The following is an 18,318-nucleotide window of genomic DNA, read 5'->3' on the forward strand; positions in this document are numbered from 1 at the left end:
CCTAACACAGAGGAGATGCCCACACTTTCCTCAGTGTCTGCAAAGACATCCTTTTGAACTGTGCTCTTAAACGCCACGCTCTAAGCCGCGATCGCGTCTCCGTTACACGTGTTTCTTCAGTTCTCTTTCACTGAGACAGTATTCGGTTTGTATTTTAACCAAAGCTCCAAACCAGCCCAGGCGGGAAAGTCCATGAGACTCTCACCTCCAATTATCGACCGAAAAGCTGGAAGTGGAGCAGTGGCTCAGAAAGCTCAGGGACAGAGCCCAGGACTGGCACACGTACTGGGGGTAGGGAGGGGGGAAGGGGGGGGAAGGGAGGGGGGAGGCTGCAGGATACAAATTGTTCACTATGAGTTGTAATACAACAGGACCCACCCTAGTGAAAACCTCTCAACTAGCCAGGCACCGTGGCTCAAACCTGAAACCCCAGCTCCTTGGAAGGTGGAGATGGTGGACCCAAGTTCAAGACTAGTTTAGACAGAAAAGTTTACAAGACTCTATCTCAACCAAGTGCCCAAGCCCAGGCGCACCACGGCACCCCAGCCGTAAGTGCGTTTGTTATGTATGTATGTGTGTATGTATGTATGTATGTATGTATGTATGTATGTGTGCTTGCAGGCATGCATGTGCATATGTATTTTGGTGGTACTGGGGCTTGAACTCAAGGCCTTGCACTCTTGCCTGGCTTTTTCACTCAAGGCTGATACTCTACCACTTGACCCACACCTCCACTTCTAGCTTTTTTTCATGGTGCATTGGAGGAAAGAATTTCCTGGATTTGTCTGCCTGGACTGGCTTTGCACTGGAATCCTCAGATCTCAGCCTAACGAGTAGCTAGGATTACAGGCGTGGACCACGGCACCCAGCCTATGTGTGTTTTATTTTAAAAGATGAGGCCAGGTGAACGGTCAGTCTCATCAGCATCATTTCTTATTTCTGGTGCTTTTCTCTCTCGGAGCCGAGACGGCCCTGGGAGAGCCTTTAGCCAAGCTCTTTCCTCCCACAGTGAAGGTCCGGGGACAGGAAGTGACTAAGCCAGGCCCCTAGCAGGCTAGAGAGAGCGGGCGGCCTCCTAGCTCTCTGTCTCGGCCTCCTCTTCCTCCCTGTCCCGTCCCTGGTGTTCTATATACCGTGTGGCATCACACCAAGCCCATCCCTGCTTATCACACCGCCTGGCTGCACGTGGGCCACACGATCTTAATACTTAGTCTGCCCTCTGGCATGTTCCCAAGCCAGACACCAAATCTTTCCCACCCATTGTCCTTGGGAACAAAACCTCTCTTCCTTCAGATCCTGCGGAGGTTGCCCTTTCCCCTTGGACGGTTCACTGTTTCTTACTTATCCTTCAAAGCCGGGGGTCGAACGCCACCTTCTGCTCTGCGCCGTCCTCCCCGAGTGCCCGGCTTTCCATCTCGCTTGTGCTGGGCAGACTGGGGTTCCACCACGGCAGTCATCCGCACCAGCCCCCCCCCCCCCGTCCCCCCCCCCCCTTCTGCGCTGTTCCTTCCAGAATTCCCTCGGTGCTGCGGAAGGACCAACCAGGAGGGGGCAGTGCACCACCAAAGGAAGGTGCTCCCAGAGGTCAAGGTCACAGGGGGACCCAAGTGTGTGTGTGTGTGGGGGGGGGGGGACTTAGCAGGCTCAACCCCCAGGGCTTGGCCCTGGGCGGGTGGCCCAATTTACATGACAGGGTTAGGGGAGGCCAAGAAGCTTTGAGGGAGAAATAGGTGGGCATTTTGAGATGGAAATCGTTACGTATTTATTTTAGTGTGTATCAGACAAAAAGATAACAAGCGCATCAAACCTGTTATTTTGCAGATAGCATTGCCTGGGATGGGGCTACATAGGCATTCAAATAGAGAAACAGTGAGTCAATGTGAAAGAAAGTACCAATTAAATAATAGCACAGGTGGAAAGCGCGCGGGGAATGGCTGCGGTGGAGACGCCGATGTTGTGATGTTGTGGCGTGTAGGGGCGCCGGCTTCTGTAGGGGCGCCGGCTTCTGGAGGAGGGCGTAGGAGAGGGAGAAGGAGCTGCCTGCGGGATCCGGGGTGCCGGTCTTGGGGTGGGGCAGGAGCTCAGCAGCTGCGCAGTGGTTCTCACCCCGGCCCGGCCCCGCCTGTGGGGGTGTGCGGTGCCGGCTCCCCCCTCGCCTCCTCCCCAGCTTGTGGTTACTAGGGAGTGGGAGGCAGAGAGGGGCCGTGTTCTGGAAGCTCATCTGCTCCCTCTTTTTCACCTAGCACCCTGCTTGGCATGTACGATTCAGGGTGACGGTTAACAGAGATGCAGAAAGGCACTGGGGGCGGGGAGGAGAAATATGGGGACCGTGTTTTCCTGCATTCACGAATGCCCAGCCTCGAAGGACGGCCTGGTGGCTCCCAGGTTTGGCTGTGCGTTGGAACCCCTGGGTTGTTCACTGCGAGTGGGATTCCCCGATCTTGGGGCCCTTGCATCTGCCTCTTAGTTGTTCCCCGGTGGTCTGGTGCCTCTAGGTTTGGGGCGCTCTGCTGGACAGCACACCTCCCCCGTTGAGCCCGTGGAGGCTCAGGGAGCTGGCTGGGGTCACCCAGTCACCCGGTGAATCAAGAGCTATTATCCCCACGCCCATCCAGCCCTTCCCATGGAAGCTCCCTGTGGAGACGGGCCCGGGGTCCGCAGAGAGCTCCGGGGAGAAGTCTGGGGATTCTGGGAGCCGCCTTTGCCTCCGGGCTTGTCAAGGACTCTCTCTGGAAGAGGACACGCTGTACACGCCGCCATCTGCTGAGGAGGCTGGAAGGAGTGGGGCAGGCTGCTGGTGGAGAAGGGGGCCGGGGTGCCGCGCCAGGGGAGGGGGCGGCCAGGAGGCGCCGTCTGCAGAGAGCAGGAGGCGGCTTGGAGGGACGCCACCGTGGCTGAGTGTTCACCTGGGATCCTTCCGGAGCAGAAGCGGGCCAGTGACTCCAAGGTGAACCTCCAGACGGAGCTTTCTGACAGTGATCAGTGACCTGGGAGACGGCGGGCGTTAGGGAAGCCCTCCAAGTTCCTCCCTGCTCTTTAAAATTAGAAGACAGTCGGCATATGAGAAATATAGGGGAAAACATAGGCGGTCCCTTGTTCCCATGGCCTAGATGGTGAGTTCAGGCTATTAGTAAATAGGAGCTTCTCAACTTATTTTGCCCCTCCTGCGAGAGTGGTGGTCAGCTTATTCCCTGTGCATGGACACCATTTGTGTCCTCCCTCCCTCCCTCCCTCCCTCCCTCCCTCCCGATACCTTCCAGAGCAACACTTTCCAGAGAAAGGCCTTGCTTTGTAGATTTATAAACTTTCTCTAAAGGGCATCATTCTACAACTTGCCACTTTCATTCCACGTTGTGTTTGCAGTTTCCGAGTGGGTGGCGCGCGCGTGTGTTGTACAAATGTAAAGATACAGAAAGAGTACGGAGAAAAATAACCGCCCAGCCTCCTACTCCCTAACCTCAGCCCCTGCTCGGGAGGAAGCACGGCAGCAGAAACGGTCTGCACGGGGGTAAACTTGGCTGTGACTTGCGTGTCATCTTCTCCCCGCCCCTCCACCTAGGAGGGGCTTGAACTTGGGGCCTGGGAGCTATCCTTTAGGTTTTTTTTTCCGCTCAAGGCTGGCCCTCTGCCACTTGAGCCACACTTTCACTTCTGGCTTGTGGCTGGCTAACTGAAGATAGGAGTTTCGTGAACTTTCCTGCCTAGGCTGGCTTTGAACTGCAACCTTCAGATCTCAATCTCCCGAGTAAGAATTACAGGCGTGAGCCCTCAGAGCTCGGCATCCGTGCCTCCTTTTCTCCCCCTCTTCATCTAGAGTCTGTGACCCCGCAGGCGGGAATGAATGCAGACTGGATGGACGAGGGAGAGAGGTGCCCCCTGCCCTCCTGGCCTTAGCTTTTGTACTAGGTATTTTAAGGCCCATCTCTGGCCTTGGGGGCTGTCTTCTCCTCCAGCATGTTGCTGTAGGTGGGTAAATCCAGGCCTGTCTGACCCTGGCAAAGAGCCATAGTGGGAGAACTAAGTGAACCAGGCAGCTGAACAGCTTAATTGTCATTTCCTCCAGCAGATGGTTACCAGGGAAACTGGAGGACTGTTCGAATGGGGAGGGCTTTCCAGGCGAGGCGAAGCTGCAAGATACAATCCCAGATCTGAGAGGAGGAGGCTCCCACGAGTTCCTGAGGACTTTAATTTTTAATTTTCCTTCAGCAACAATCCCAAACAATTACCATTGTATTTTTAGATCATTCTGAAGTTTGCTTTACGGCGCGGCATGGCCCTATAACATCGAGGCCGCGTTGGTGCTTCTATTTGCGATCACGTTAGCACAGGGTCGTCAGGGGCTTCGGAGCCCCCGGAACAAACTAAGGTTTGGCTGTTGCTCAACCTGGGAAACTTTTTTTTTTTTTTTCTGTTTTCACTGATGCAATAAAAATATAAAAAATGTCTGGGCGCCAGTGGTTCAGGGCTGCAATCCTAGCTACTCAGGAGGCTGTGAGCCATCGGATCATGGTGCTAAGCAAGTCCGGGGGAAGGAAAGTTCATACACTTCATCTCCAAAATAACCAGCCAAAAGCTGGGCTAGAGGCATGGCTCTAGGGATAGAGCACCATTCAAGCAAGTGCTAGGCCCTGAGTTCAAAGCACAGTACTGGCCAGGAAAACATGCATGTAAATGGGGTATCGGTGTTACTATGGTATTCTTAAATTTGGGTGTAGACCATCAAGATTCCTAGACATATTCTCTGAGTCAGAGAGAGAATTTTCCCAAGAGGGCTGCTGGTGGCTCACGCCTGTAATCCTAACTACTGGAGAGACTGGGATCTGAGGACTGAGGTTTGAAACCAGCCTGGGCAGGAGACTTTGTGAGACTCTTCTTTCCAATTACCAAAAAGCCGGAAGTGGATCTGTGCCTTTGCTTCTAGTGGTAGAATGCCACTCTTGAGTAAAAGAGCTAAAGGACAGTGCCTAGCCCAGGATTGGGTTGCCTGTATTCTTCTGCTTTCATTTACTTGTCAAGAAAATAAGGATAGGGGCTGGGGATATGGCCTAGTGGCAAGAGAGCTTGCCTCGTATACATGAGGCCCTGGGTTCGATTCCCCAGCACCACATATACAGAAAACGGCCAGAAGTGGCGCTGTGGCTCAAGTGGCAGAGTGCTAGCCTTGAGCAAAAGGAAGCCAGGGACAGTGCTCAGGCCCTGAGTCCAAGGCCCAGGACTGGCCAAAAAAAAAAAAAAAAAAAAAAAGAAAGAAAATAAGGATAGAAAAAGGAATAGAAAAGAAGGATCAAAACGCTTTCCTCACTGGATTTTATGATAGGAAAATGAGATGTGGACGCTCTGTCTTCATAACAAGATACAAAGGAACCTTGAAGAGGCTCTGAGACACCTCGGCGGTGGCTCTGTCCCCGGCAGACCTGAGTCCAGGGCTCAGGCTTCTTGCCCTTCATTACCGGGGGCATGGAGGCCATTTGTAGTAATTTTGGATTCTAATTCTGGAAAGTATAATATTAACACTCAGGTGGGGCCTGCCACTATTTGGGCAAACATACTTTCTTTATTTTTATTTGTTAAAGAGATTGAATTAGGGAAAGCAAGCAAACAAGCGAGCACACTGAATTTCTCTCAGCTATACCTCTCTTCCAGAGGAGGAAACAAGTTCTCGGGTGAAAGGTCACACAGGAGGCACCCAGGGCTTTCAGTGCCACGTGTCCAGACTGGGCATCTGGCGAGGCTGAAGGGCGGCTCCTGCTAGCACCAGCCACCCAGCCACCTGGTTTTAGGCCTGGGATCTCCTACGACAGGCACAGTGGGCTTCAGCATGCAGGGACCGTGACTGCTCACTGCTGTTTCTCCCAAGCTCAGCTCACTGTTTTGCTTGTGGAAATGGGTGCCCCATCATCCACACTTAAATAAAGGGGTGAAAGATTGGACTCATAATTCTTTATGTGTAAAGGTTTGAAGAAACCTATAATGGGGGTGGTGCACGCCTGTAATCCCAGCGTTGGGGAGGTGGAGTCAGGAGGACTGAGATTTCTAGGCCAGGCTAGAACACAAGAAAGATCCTGTCTCAAAAAACAAGCCAGGCACTGGCGGTTCACACCTAGATCACAGTTCAAGGCTAGCCCCAGCCAGCCCGGGAGACTCTTATCTTCAATTAGCTACCAAAAAAGTTATGTAGTACAGCTATGGCTCAAGTGGAAGAGTGCTAGCCTTGAGCAATAGAAGGTTAGAGACAGCACGCAGGTCCTGAGTTCGAGCCCTGGGACTGGCAAAACAAACAAATGAACAACCACAAAAAAATCAAAGGCAACTCCTGGGCACTGGTGGTCCATGCCTATAATCCCGGTTACCCGGGAGGCCGAGACCAGCAGGATTGGGGTTCAAGGCACTAGGCAGAAAAATTGAGATTCCATCTCAAGTTAGTGAGCAAAGTGCCAAATGTGGCTCACTCCACTAGTAAGCAAGTCAAACCCTGGTACTGGCAAAACTAAGACCAATCAAAAGAAGATCCGGAAGGATCTCAGGATGGAGGGTGAGCTGTGTCTTCCCCATCCAAGTTCAGCCAGGAAGCTGGGGAACAAGGAAACTCTGTCGACATAGCTTCTGGTGTGGGTGCACAGGAGCAGGGAGGCTGGCAGGGGCAGAAGCCAGCCCAGGGACTGAGGTCGGTCAGAACAGATCGCTGCCTCTGACTTCCCGTTTCCTGGGAATCTCCCATGGGCCAGGCAGTCCTCCATGCTTGCAAACAGCATGACCTGTACCCCAAACCACGGCCGGTCTGAGACAACGCGCCCAGGATGGGGAAGGGGAGATTGAGCTTTGGAATGGAACAGACAGGAGGCCATACTTCAGCTACACGATGTGTGACTCGGGGCATGCCGCTTTACTTCTCTGTTGCAGTTTCTTTACCTGTTAAATGGGATGGAGAATAGTCAGTAAGACACGATCCTAAGCCACAAGGGACCTGATCTAAAGAGTGCACAGTGCACGGTTATCTAGCGTGAGACTCTGATTGGACCCAGCGCCCTGGAAGATGGGCCTTTCCCTTCCATTTGCCACGAACCCCTGAGGAACTTCTCTGAGACGACACAGGAAGCCGTTCCGATGTGCTTCTCCGGGCCACAGACATCAGATTATTTATAGCTATGTGGCTATTGTGATGGCTGCAGTTGTTGTTTCTGTTAAGAACGCCGATGTTCTGACTAAGCCTGCTCATTTCTCTCAGTACCTATGAGCCAGGGTTCCTCAAGGGTGCACATCAGGACAGGCAAGGACCAGGACAAAAATAGCACGAGGCAATCAGACAACTATGGAGCTGCAATACGGCCCTAAAGGTGTTCTGTGAAGCTCATGTTAATCTTTTAGTTGCTAGATCCTGGGTAGGTGGGTGGGGAAAGGGCTTGGGCCGGCAGGACACAGATAAAAGGGACAGGGGAAGATCTGGAATAGTTCCTTACTAATTGGCACCAAAACATTGAAAATGCTAAGCCTCATAGTGGTTACAATGATAAGCTTTGTGCACGCCCCGTGGAGAGTAGAGTTGCTAGGCTGTAAGAAAAGCAACTTAGCAACTTTACAAAGTAGTATTGAATTGTTTTCCAACTCCCCTGTTCCCCGCAGACGTTGCCGCGTAAGCTTGGGATCCACGTTCTTTGCCCACACTTGCTATTGTCAGACTCTACCCTCCGGTCAGCCTAATGGATACACAATGAAATCCCAGGATGGTCTTCGTGTGGCTTTTCCTGCATTTGAATAAGTGTGAACGTCCTTTCACGTCTTGGAGATTGAAGTTGTAGGTCCTGTGTTCAGTAAGCTCAGGGCTGGCGCGGTTCACTCCTGGTCTGAGGATCGTGGTTCAGGGTTAGTTAGCCTGGACAGACACATCTGAGAGAAAAAAAGCTGGACACGGAGATGTGGCTCAAATGGCAGAGTACCAGTCCTGAAGCTAAGCAAGAGCACAGTCTTGGGTTCAAATCCCAGTACTAGTACACACACACACACACACACACACACACACACACACACACACGCACACGCTGCCCAAAACACATGTACATACAAAAAATACCACAAAACCAACCCCAAGAACTATCATTGTATCTCTAATACAACGAGGAACATTTATTAGGTACACAATACTTGAACTGAATACGGAAAAAAGAAGTCTTGGGTCCCTCACACCAGAGAGCACCCCACTAAGTCTCAGGCACAGCCTGGCGGGAGGGGGGTGGGGGGGGCTGCTTCCAGCCGCCGTGCGGCCCTTGGCAGGACGCTCGTCTGTCCTGAGCCTCGCTGTAGCGCGGGGGAGCTGAGCTGGACGTGTCCACGGGACGGTGTCCGAGCGATCACGTGGCGTCCTGGGAGTGAAGGACTTCCGGGACTGGGAAAGGCAGCGCTGGCCAGATTGCTGCTCCCTCTTTCCGGAACCTCTGGGAGGGACTGGAAGCAGAGGGGCGTGCCTTCCGTCTCTCTCCCCCCCCCCCCCACTCCCTGACCCCCCCCACCCCGGGGGCCTCTCCACCCCCTCAGGCACTGCAAGGCAAATCCAGGCTCTTCCTGGTAAGTGCTCCGGCGGTCCTGACCGTCCCTGGGAACCCAACTTAGGACTCATCCCGGAGGGGAAGGTGGCCGCAGGCGTCTGGTGCCAGCACTGTCCCGGGAGCTTCAGCTCGGGCAGCTGGACCCGCATACGGGGGGCAGCCAGGCCATGGGCGTGCCCCCCGCTTCTCTCCCCCAGGCCCCTGGTCCCCGCATCACACCGCACCTGTTTGATGGCGGGAGGGTGTCCCTCTGCAGGCATTCCTCTGGGCACGTGTGGCCGGGCACGGGCCCCTGGAGATGGCTAAATGGGGGCTCTGCAAAGGTTCTGTGGTCAGAGAGGAACACCGAGTCCAGTTATTTATACCACAAACCCTTGCTGAATGAAGGGGTCACGCCCTGGGCCAGGCATTTTATAAACAGTAGTGATTACTGTTTTTATTTATTTTTAAATATTTATTTGCCAGTCCAGGAGCTTGGACTCAGGGCCTGGGCACTGTCCCTGGCTCCTTTTTGCTCAAGGCTAGCACTCGGCCACTTGAGCCACAGCGCCCCTTCTGGCTTTTTCTGTGTATGGGGTGCTGAGGAATCGAACCCAGGGCTTCATAGGTGCCAGGCGAGCACTCTACCACTAAGCCACGCTCCCAGCCTGTGCTTAACTTCTTACAGCAACCGTTAGGGAACATGCTAGGAGTTGTTCCATCCTCCAGGTGAGGAAACTAAGGCTGTGCAAAGTTAGAGTATTGATTAAATTTAGTTATTTACTTACTTATCCCGGTACTGGGCCTTGAACTTGTCAAGGTCTTGTTCTCTCCCTTGGCTTTCACTCAAGGTTGGCACTTTGTCGCTAGAGCCACACTCCCACTTGTGGAATTTTGCTGGTTCACTGGAGATAAGAATCTCCTGGCTTTGCTTGTCCACTCTGCCTACAAACAGGGACCCTCCGATCTCCGCCTCCGAGTAGCTAGGCTTCCAGGTGGGAGGCTCCAGCTCCGAGCAGGTTTAGGTAGCTCACTCAGCATCCCTCGACTGGTCAATGGCAGCGTCCTCTTCGAACCCAGCAGTCTGTTTCCAGAGTTCCCGTTCTTGGCCAGCTGGACAAGCAGGCCTCGGTGACTGACGGGACTGCAGGGTTAAACGAAGGAGAAGGAGGCATTATACTCTGGTTTGGATTCAGCAATGTGTCGGCTGAGAATGGAGGCTTGGAATGAAGAAAACATCCTCACCACGGCTCCCTTCCCAGAGAGAGCTTCAGGCAGGGGGCACGTTCCACAGAACATGGACCCCCACCGGGGTGGAAACAGAGACCGGGTTTCCTAGAGGGCTGTCCTTCAAGGCGACACTTGGGGACCTTTGACTACTGAAGAGCTGGGGGCAGGGAGCCAGGCAGAGGAAACAGCAGGACCGAGAACAAGCCGAGCCACATCCACGGGAGATGGAGTGGGCAGGCGATGGGAGATGAGTCCAGATGTCATGAGGGTGTGTGTGCACGCGCGTATGTGTGTGTGTGTGTGTGTGTGTTCACCCAAGGCTTCAACTTTGTGCTTCCTAGATTCAATGGGACATGGGAGGGATGAGATTGTCCCAAGAAAGTGCTAGACCGTCACCAGTGCGGCTGTTCGCCGAGGCTAGGTGCAGGAGGAGAGGAACCGGGGAGCCGCGGAAGGAGGATAAGCTAGTCTCTGGTCTCACTGCGAGGACTTCTCTCCGTGCCGACCTTCTCGACTTCCCTGGAAGGTAGGAGCAGCTGGCCATGGCCACTCCACCCCCAAATATTCTGGGCAGGAAGGAGCGGGATCTGTTTTGTCAAAGCAGCTTGCCATAAAGAGTCTCATTCAGGGAAGCAAACAGCTGCTTGACTATTAATAGGCCGGGGCCTCAGCCGCAGCCTGCTGGGAAGGCCTCGCACAGAGCTCGGCAAAGGTGAATCTCTCCTTCTGCCTGTCTGAGACGTGTTCCCTGGGATAGGACAATTGGGAAGCTATTTATTTCTTAGACATTCAGTCACCCCCAGGGAAGCTGGGTTTGGCCCTGCTAGAGTGCACACTTTCCAAATCTCCCACTGTGTGTGTGTGTGTCTGTGTGTGTGTGTCTGTGTGTGCGCGTGCGCGCGCCAGTACTGGGACTTGAACTTCGCGCCTGCCTGCCGTCCCTTAGTGTTTTCTCTTAACACCGATATTCTACCACTTGAGCCACAGGTCACTTCTGGCTCTGGGTGGTTAGTTCCTGCCCTGGCTGACTTTAAGCTGACATCCTCAGACCTCAGCCTCCCGAGTAGCCACAGCGACACGCGTGAGCTCCCGGCCCGTGGCTTGTCTCGCGTCTTCATGCCACACACGGTCAGAGCACCTGGAGCTGGCCAGGAACCGAGGCATCTCTGATGATGGACGGGGCGTCTCGCTGAGGTTTTCACAGCTGCTCGGATGCAGAGAGATCGAGCCCCGCTCTTGAGGGAGATCCAGGTGGGGGGCGTGGAAGGGAAGGAGTGTCAGCCTAGAAACAGGAGGACTTGAGACAAAAACCAGGGATGAAGCAAGCGGCCAGGGGAAGCAACGGAGCGTGCGGGGTCCAGGAGCCTGGGAGCCCGGCGCTGAGCTCGGAGGGGCGGCCGGTCTCCCACCACTGACTGCTGGGTGCCCGGCTTCGTTTTGCCTAGCCAGGCCGGCCATTCCAAGGAGTCTGCAGCTGAAAGCAAGCGAGCGAGCGGCAGGCGGCGTGGCTCCCGGGCAGCGCCGAGGCCCCGCCCCGCCGCACCGGGCCGGAGGCTCCGTGGCTCCTGCCCAAGCGGCTTGGGGATCACAGGCTGGCGTTGTTCCTGCCCCTTCAGGTGGCGGTTTCAGGTGGTGACCACTTCAAAGAACCTCCATTTAAAGCAAGGCCTCCCCTCAAGTTTCCTAAGGGCCCTGTCCAGGCTAATGAGATCATTAAGAGAGGCCTCGTTAAATGGGTTTAAACAGAGTTTGCCTGTAAGGCCTTTGGCTGAGCCTTGAGCCCGGGCTGCGGTGATTTTTCACCTGGGTGCCTCTGTGCCTAGCTATGACCGGGCGGCGGGCTGGGCAGCACGGACACTGGCTCAGGACGCCAAGGCCCTGGGGCCCCAGTTCCCTCTGGCAGTGTGGCTTCAGGCTGGTCACCTAACCAGGCCTTAGTTTCCTCACCTGAAAAAGCAGGCTACTGACTGTACTGCACAGTTAGAGAACTTTCTTCTCTCTCTCTCTCTGTGTCTCTCTCTCTGTCTCTTTCTCTCTCTGTCTCTTTCTCTCTCTCTCCGTGTCTCAATTTCTTGCTTCCTTTCGCCCTCTTCTCTCTCTTCCTCTTCCTTTCTTTCCTTTCTCCCTCTCTGTCTCTCTCTCTCTGTGTTCTCCTCCTCCCTCCTTCCCCCCTCCTCCTCCTCTGTGTTAGCACTAGGGCTTCAACTCAGGGCCTGGGTGCTGTCCCTTAGCTTTGTAATCCGGGCCGGTACTCTTGCTCTCAAGCCACAGCTCCATTTTCAGATTTTTTTTTGTGGTGTGGTTAATTGCAGAGAGGAAGCTCATGGATCTTCCTGTCTGGTTGGCTTTATATTGTGATTCTCCAGGTCCCAGTCTCCTGAGTAGCTAGGATTACAGGCCTGGGCCCGTGGCATAGGATCGCATAGCATTTTTCAAGTAGACTTGGTGAGGAAAGGGTTGAGGCGGCAGGTAAGGTAAGAGAACTCAAGTTGGGGGCAAGACAATCAAGGGACCTCAGGGAGCTCTCAGGAGGACGTGGAGGCCAGACGTTCAGGGTCAAGCACGAGAGTAGAGTGGGCGCTGTCGTCAGGAGACACGTCAGAGAAATCTGCAGCTGCTCCCTAACCCAGGAGCTTCCCACCAGGAGGGAAAAGTACTTTTCATAGCTGTACCCCTGAATCGTAAAATGACTCCCAAATCCTGTCAGCACTGATAAGAAGGGTTTGTCCCCTGATGCTTAAAATTGATGGTACTGCGCTGCGACTAATAAAAGCAACTATCATTTGTGAAGCTCTTATCATGTACCAGGTACCGTGCTAAATACTTTACATCCATCATTTCCAATACTGTCAGCTTCCCGAGCACAGGAACTAGGTCTGTTTTGTTTCACCGCTGCCTCCCTCGGGCCTAGCGCAGGCTGACATGGAGTAGATGCCTCGTACATATTTATGGCATAAAGAAATGATCCTGCCTATTAGCTCTGTGCTGTAGGTAAGGAGCCTCGCCTCAAACAGGCTACTGAGTAGTGAAGGTTGTTCAGCGGAAGGCAGGATTTACCCGTCGGCCCCATTCTCAAGTCCGTGGGCTGCGCTGGGCTCTGAGATCACAGCCCTTCTCCATGGGGCTCGTTAGCCAGCATCAAGGGCGTGTCTGAGGGCTGTTGAAATGGGGCCATCTCAGCTGTACCCCAGATTTACCGAATCAGAATCTTCATGGCGACGAGGTGCCCGCGTGACTCAGGTGTATATTAAAGAGAAAGAAGCACGGAGCCCCCAGCCGTTGAACCCCGCCCTTGGCCGCGAAGCAGCCTGTCACACTGGACGTGGCCATGTGGTTCTTTGTCCTTTGCCAGGAAACTGCTGAATGCAATTGTGGTGCTGGTGGCTTTGAGCGCAATCTTTAAAATTATTACCCCTCAAGGGTCAAAAACATATTTTCACCTTTCACGTTGTGCACGTCCATCAAGTGTCTACCACCCCAGGGTGGGCTCGTGAGGATCGTGGCAGGGTTTTCCAGCTGGTGGCCTTTCTCTGAACAGGACCATCGCAGAAGGGAGTCCTGATCCTGATTCTTTGGTTTTCTACATCCAATCATGGAGACTGTGGATTCTCCGTCCCATTCTATGTTTATCATGAGCAGATGATTTACTCGGATGATTACATTCATAAATAACTCCCCAATGATTTAAACAGCTCTGTTGACTTGTGTTTGGAAGCTTATAGGTCTGGTCTTTCAAAACAATGTAAAGATCTTCTTTTCTAGCAGAAGAAACAGAGAACATGGCTGATGGCGATTTCACCTGGTTTCCCTAGCTCCCTTCTCTCTCGAGTCAAACCCCCAGCCCCGGGGCCACTGACCTCATTCTGTCGTTGTAGTCACCGTGTCTCTAGCCTTTCCTAATAATTAGTGTAGAGCTCTTGTTCAAGTGAGGATTTGCTCCAGCCCCTCCTGACTTCTACTTATGGGTTTAGCTAAATCAACAATTCTTAGCCAAGACGACCCAGAAATTGTATGTAAAATTTGGTTTGGGTTGTATGGAGGAGGTCAGTAATTTTCTCAGATCGTCACAGGGTCTGCGACCCGTCTCCCTTCTCAGTGCTGATTGGTGTCTCCCGCCCCTGCCACACCCATCTCTGTGATGGGGAAGTCAGTGCAAGTCCGGGACAATCCTCAGGGGCACGCACATCACAAGCTGTACTTTTTTGGGGCGGAGGGGGAGAGCTGGTATTTGGATTCAGGGCCCTGCCCTTGCTGGGTAGGCAGGCGCTCTGCCTCTCAAGGCGCTTCCCTAGCCCAGAAGCCGTGACTTAACTCTTAAAGTGTGTGAGATCCTTTGGCAGAGCGCAGTGGCCTCCTCACGCTAGGACACATGACAGACATCGTCATTTTATGTACTATTTACAGATAACGCCTGATGCATGGACTGTTTCCCACACCCCTTAAAAACAATCTGGGGGACTGGGAACATACATGCCTAGTGGCAAGAGGGCTCGCCTCGTATACATGAAGCCCTGGGTTCGATTCCTCAGCACCACATATATAGATAAGGCCAGAAGTGGTGCCGTGGCTCAAGTGGCAGAGTGCTAGCCTTGAGCAAAAAGAAGCCAGGGACAGTGCTCAGGCCCTGAGTTCGAGCCCCAGGACTGGCCAAAAAAAAATCTGGCACCCCCTGCTCTAGGAACCTGTAGTTCGTAGACTCAAAGATAATATCATAATACGATGGAAAAGATCACAGATAATGAGAAGGGACACACCTTCCTAACACCCCATTTTACAAGTGAGGGCACTAAGGCCTAAGAAAAGAGATGACCTACCTGAGGTCACACAAAGAATCTTACCAGAGCTGGGGCTAGAAACCAAGTTCTCACTACCCAATGGATAAAAACCAGGTAGATAAATAGCAGAGGATCCGAGACAGCCTAGGGATGCCTGTGGATTTGAGTTTTCTTTAGTTAGCCAAAATAAAGTAATAGTCTTATTCTTTCCTTCTCTCCCTTCTTCCCATCCCACATACAACACACACACACACACACACACACACACACACACACACATCTTTATACTCCCCCCCCTTATCCTTAGATAAGGTCAATATTTCAATGTAACCTCAAGAATTCAAATGAAGTTTCCTCTTCTTGGAGGTTAAGGTGAAGGAACATTAAGTTGGTTGCATTTGGTGCCAACCTCAGTTTTCTAATAATAATGCCTATTATCTCGTCAATTTATCATGCATGTGTTCCTTTGGCGGTTATGTATGGAGAGGCTTGTATGTGTTGGGCTGTGAACTGGGCTGAGGAGTGAGCCACTTGCAGTACTTCCGTACAGATGTGGCCCCTGCTCTCTGGCTGCCCCTGGTGTATGAGGTGCGGGCTTTACCCGTCCTCGTGGGCCCGAGCCAACTGATTATCCTCTCCCTCCTGATGTCCAGTCTGCAGGGCTGTTACTGATGCATAGCAATCTAAGTAGCCAGGATTGCTTCCTCTTCATGGGGCGGGGAGCACTATTGCACCTGCCATTCCCAGTGCTAGGACCAGAAGGAATTTAGATTGTGGTTTTCAATCGCTTTCTTTTCCTAGGTTTAGGCATGAAATACGCCAGTTCTCTGAGTCCCAGAGAAGGGAAGGGGCCCAGCCAGGACTACCTGGTTTTTTTTTGTTTATGTTTTTTTTTTGGCCAGTCCTAGGCCTTGAACTCAGGGCCTGAGCACTGTCCCTGGCTTCTTTTTGCCACTTGAGCCACAGCGCCACTCCTGGCCTTTTTCTATATATGTGGTACTGGAGAATCGAACCCAGGGCTTCATGTATACGAGGCAAGCAGTCTACCACTAGGCCGTATTCCCACCCCCTTGTTTATGTTTTTGTCAGTTGTGGGGCTTGAACTCAGGGCCTGGGCACTGTCCCTGAGCTTTTTTAATTGCTTGTGCTCTACCTCTGGGAGCCACAGCTCTACTTCTGATTTTCTGGTGGTCAGTTAGCTGGAGATAAGAATCTCATGGACTTTCTCACCCGGGCTGGCTTTGAACGGTGATCCGCAGATCTCAGCCTCCTGGGTCGCTAGGATGACAGGGGTGCGCCCCCAGCGCCCAGCCTTTTCAGCCTGGGTTTTAGAGGTTGGTCCCGGGAGCTGGGTCAGGCAAAGGGAAGAGAGCGAAGCAAGAGCAAGAACGACGTCCTGGAGGTGGAACTGCACAGGGAGATGAAATGCAGGGCCCGGGCAGCCCTGGGCAGTGTGCCGTCCCGGTTCACAGCGAGGGGCCGGCCGTGGGGACCGGCGCTCGGGCCGAGGCCTGTCCTGTGCCGACTCCGAGTCTGCATCCAGCCTCCCATGGGGGGAGGGAGGGGGAACAGCAGCGAACGTCCGGGACTGGGCTGGGACACCTCGGACCGCGTCCACAGCGCTCGATTCTCCCTGGTCCTGGGACGTCAGCACCTCAGGGCCCTGCCTGCTTCCGCCCACGGCACTGTCATCAGCCGCAGGCCCGCCGAGTTCCCGCGGCACCTCCCGGGTCATGGACGTCTCCAACCGTCTCCAGGGACCAGGTCCTAGGGGTGTCTGGTCCCCTAATCCAGGGAGAGCCACGCCTAAGTGCCATCTAGATTGAAGGGTCTGTTCTTGCAATCATGCAGCGCTCTTTGAAGCTTAGGAGAGAGGGAGCAGCAGTCCCCCCTCCGGACGGTGTGTGGGGCCCGAGAGGCGGAGGCCCAGAGTCCTCCGTCCGCGAGACAGAAAGGCACGTCATGCCTCCAGGAAGGACAGACTCAGGGTGAACGGCCGTGTCAGAGGACAGCACCCAGCAATCTCATCACTTAAGGAGAAGGTGATAAAAGTTCAGTGACATCTTCAGTCCTTGTGATGCTTTAATTTGATGCAAATATGTCATTAGTAACCTCTCCAAGCCTTGCTAATACACACACACACACACACACACACACACACACACACACACAATTTCTTTTCTTCTTTCTTTCCTTTTTTTTTTTGAACAAGCCTTGGGCTTGGAGCCATTGGCAAGCAACAGTATCTAGTTAGGATTTAATAGCATTGTTTTATTGTATTTATTTTTACTTTTAGCTCCTATTTATGGCAGGTGAGACTGGTTTTCCATTTGCAATAGTGATCTAAAGTTTCCATTTTAAAGACATTTATTTAAGTTAAAAGGAGTCTATTTAAAGAAAACCTTAAATGCTGATACAGGTGCCATGCAGACCTGGGCTAGGTGGTAAAGGTGCTTTGGGAACAAATGAGATTTGAGGAACATGGACATAAGCAATTATGGAACAAAACAGCCATATAGTCTCACAAAGACCATTGTCCTTTAGAAGCCCAGAATATAGAACCTTAGCACCATAAATCATAAAACAAAGATAGAAAATACTATAAAACACCTTCTGTCTCTCAAAAAATACTAGCATGTGAGGGGAAAACACTTGGAAACCATTGTCAATTCAATGTCCTTACTGGTGTGGGAAAACTAACACCTCAGGAGGTTAAGGCTAGAATGAAATCATTCGTAACACAAAACTTGCACATAACATGTTCTTCAAAAATGAGGGGTATTTGTGAAGCACCAGCCACCCCTAAGTCACTAAGCCACAGGGTCTCTAGCTGAGACCTGGGACCCAAACCAGATGACTCTTGTCCTGCGACTTCCTTGATCCCCCTCGGCGAGGGCAAAGTTCTTGAGGGCCTCGTGGCATTGCAGGGAAGGGGAAGCGGGTCTGTGGAGGGGGTGGTCTGCTGGGCTCCCTCCGGAGCCAGGGGGAGCCAGCAACAGCCCCGGGGGGGGGGAGCCCTGGTCCGGGGGGGATGTGCGCTGCTGTTACAGGAGCCGGGTGTCTTCAGTCTTCCATTCACGGAGCAATGCAGAGCTCCCCATCGGAAGCCAGCACGTGCCAGGCAGCCTCCAAGGGGAAAGCTGCTCTAGGATTTGAACTCAGCTTTTTCTGGGGCCATGGGCTTTCCTTCTGTCCAACTATTAGGCACCTAAGAAGCTCTCTTTTCTATCCCTCAGGGCTGCAAACTGATTCCCACGGTCTTAACAATCAAGACTGGGGGTTCCATCCCATTTGAGTTTTGGAGAGTCTCAGGGAGGACCAGAACACTAAGCAAGGCAAGATCTTGAGAAGCATTGATGTGATCTCAGTAATAAAGATGGGCCTGTTGGAATAAACTCTGATCTCCCAGCTCCTTACAGACTTAACTTCATTTTTTCCATGTACTTGCAATTTATGGATTATTTTCCTGTGTCAGGGAGAAATTGCCTTGGAGACTCCATGGCCAGGCACCCGTGGTTCACGCCTATAATCCTAGCTACTCAGGAGGCTGAAATCTGAGGATCACGGTTTGAAGCCAACTTGAGCAGGGAAGTCCAGGGGACTCCAATTAACCAGCAAAAAGCTGGAAGTAGAGTTGTGGCTCAAGTGGTAGAGTGCTAGCCGTGAACAGTAAAGCTCAGGGGCAGTGCCAGGCCCTGGGTTCAAGCCCCCAGGACCAGCTCTCTCGCTCTCACACACACACACACAAATGGAGGCTGCAGGGAGTTTCGCACGCTGCACTGGATGGGGAGGTG

At 52.9% G+C, this 18,318-nt stretch overlaps 1 long non-coding RNA gene across 1 annotated transcript; it reads left to right on the plus strand.

The window, feature by feature from the left end:
* Positions 1–8,495: 8,495 nt before the first annotated feature.
* LOC125340126 lies at positions 8,496–17,899 on the plus strand. The gene is made up of 3 exons (XR_007208691.1): positions 8,496–8,559; positions 10,091–10,275; positions 17,761–17,899. It is a non-coding gene; the product is annotated as an uncharacterized LOC125340126 (long non-coding RNA).
* Positions 17,900–18,318: the final 419 nt, after the last annotated feature.

The sequence above is a fragment of the Perognathus longimembris genome, chromosome 22 (genome assembly GCF_023159225.1).
Source record: "Perognathus longimembris pacificus isolate PPM17 chromosome 22, ASM2315922v1, whole genome shotgun sequence".
Taxonomy (NCBI): Eukaryota; Metazoa; Chordata; class Mammalia; order Rodentia; family Heteromyidae; genus Perognathus; species Perognathus longimembris.